The sequence below is a fragment of the Puntigrus tetrazona genome, unplaced genomic scaffold (assembly GCF_018831695.1).
Source record: "Puntigrus tetrazona isolate hp1 unplaced genomic scaffold, ASM1883169v1 S000000150, whole genome shotgun sequence".
Taxonomy (NCBI): domain Eukaryota; kingdom Metazoa; phylum Chordata; class Actinopteri; order Cypriniformes; family Cyprinidae; genus Puntigrus; species Puntigrus tetrazona.
This window is the reverse complement of record NW_025047826.1, coordinates 530,001-532,500: the sequence shown is the minus strand read 5'-3', so window position 1 is coordinate 532,500 and position 2,500 is coordinate 530,001. Positions and strand designations below refer to the sequence as shown.

At 43.4% G+C, this 2,500-nt stretch overlaps 1 protein-coding gene across 1 annotated transcript in view; it reads left to right on the top strand.

Annotated features, from left to right (window-relative positions):
* clpb (caseinolytic mitochondrial matrix peptidase chaperone subunit B) overlaps nt 1-2,500 on the top strand; it is a 35,734-nt gene that overhangs the window by 13,767 nt on the left and 19,467 nt on the right. The window lies entirely within an intron of this gene.

Sequence of the window (2,500 nt, the reverse complement as noted above, 5' to 3'; positions counted from 1 at the left end):
TCTGAATGATTCAGTGATCTATTCACTTGCCGTGTTTCTGAATGAAGCTTTTTGAATAAATTCAATGAACATTTCACAGAATTCATTAATATTAATTTAAAATGTTTAAAATATTTAATGTTATTTATTAATGATTATTTTATTCAAAAATAAATATTTTATTTAGTTTTGTTTAAATGTGTTAATTACAATAAATTACATAATCAACATTTATTCAATGACTCACATGTTACTAATAATAATTCATTTTAATTTATTTTTTTATTTTAGCTTAAAGTGTCATTTCATAAAAAACAAAACATTTCATATTTCTGTATTTAAAACTTACTCACGCTGCAATTACAACGTAAATGTGGATTTTGTTGACACTGTTTTACTGCCTTAATCTAATTGCATTTATTGATTAAGCATTTGTTATAAAAGCAGATGCATGCATCTAATACGGTCAGAAAAAATGCCCTAATGATTGTAAGAAATGAGTTTCTTCATGTATCTAGTGATCCGAGTAATCAGATGCACACTTTCACCTGCTGCAGCAGAAAACAGGTGAACATCCTGAGTGTTTGTGACAAGCGTCTGTGTTTGGCTAATATAGAGCCGCTCTTCCTGTTAGCCTGAGGCCGTCCAGCTTAACCTTTGACCTCTGGAGTAACAACGCTGTGGCTTATGTGACCCACACATGAGAGGTGACAGGAAGAGGTGTGTGTGATTTACATGAGTGTGTTATTATAGCCACAGGGCACTCCTTCTCTCTCTCTCACACACACACACACACACACACACACTCAGTGTCTCCGTCTCTGTCTGCTGTGCAGTTTCACAGTCGCTCACAAACACACACACACACACACACACACACACACACACTTGCACTGTTCATGAGTAGAGCTGTTCTGCATATGAATGATCATATTAGTTGTGTTTTATTGCAGTATCTGGTTTAAAATTGAGTGCTGTCATCCTCTTGTGTTGACAGCATGAAACAATATTTAGTAAATGATGCTTGATGGACTACGTATAATATATTTTACCAGACAAGTCGTGGGTCGTTTGAAAATTGTTCTCTGGTTGGACATTTTCAAACCTACACTTAAACCTACATCTAAACCAACACCTAGACCAACACCTAGACCTACACCTAGACCAACACCTAGACCAACACCTAGACCAACACCTAGACCTACACCTAGACCAACACCTAGACCTACACCTAGACCTACACCTAGACCAACACCTAGACCTACACCTAGACCAACACCTAGACCAACACCTAGACCAACACCTAGACCTACACCTGGGCCACCTACACCTAGACCACCTAGACCTACACCTAGACCTAGACCTACACCTAGACCAACACCTAGACCAACACCTAGACCCACACCTGGAGACCTGACCACACCTAGACCAACACCTAGACCAACACCTAGACCTACACCTAGACCAACACCTAGACCAACACCTAGACCAACACACCTAACACCTAGACCACACCTAGACCAACACCTAGACCAACACCTAGACCTACACCTAGACCAACCTACACCTACACTCTAGACCAACACCTAGACCTACACCTAGACCTACACCTAGACCAACACCTAGACCTACACCTAGACCTAGACCTAGACCTACACCTAGACCTACACCTAGACCAACACCTAGACCTACACCTAGACCAACACCTAGACCTACACCTAGACCACACCTAGACCAACACAGACCAACACCTAGACCTACACCTGGACCAACACCTAGACCTACACCTAGACCTACACCTAGACCAACACACCTAGACCCCAACACCTAGACCAACACCTAGACCAACACCTAGACCAACACCTAGACCTACACCTAAACCTACACCTGGACCTACACCTGGACCTACACCACCTACACCTAGACCAACACCTAGACCTACACCTAGACCTACACCTAGACCTACACCTAGACCTACACCTAAACCAACACCTAGACCTACACCTAGACCAACACCTAGACCTACACCTAGACCAACACCTAGACCTACACCTAGACCTACATCTAAACCAACACCTAGACCTACACCTAAACCAACACCTAGACCTACACCTAGACCTACACCTAGACCTAGACCTACACCTAGACCTACACCTACACCTACACCTAGACCTAGACCTACACCTGCAGACACCACCTAGACCTACACCTAGACCTACACCTAGACCTACACCTAGACCTACACCTAGACCTACACCTAGACCTACACCTAGACCAACACCTAGACCTACACCTAGACCTACACCTAGACCTACACTGGACCTACACCTGGACCTACACCTGGACCTACACCTAGACCTACATCTAAACCAACACCTAGACCAACACCTAGACCAACACCTAGACCAACACCTAGACCTACACCTAGACCTACACCTAGACCAACACCTAGACCAACACCTAGACCAACACCTAGACCTACACCTAGACCAACACCTAGACCTACACCTAGACCTACACC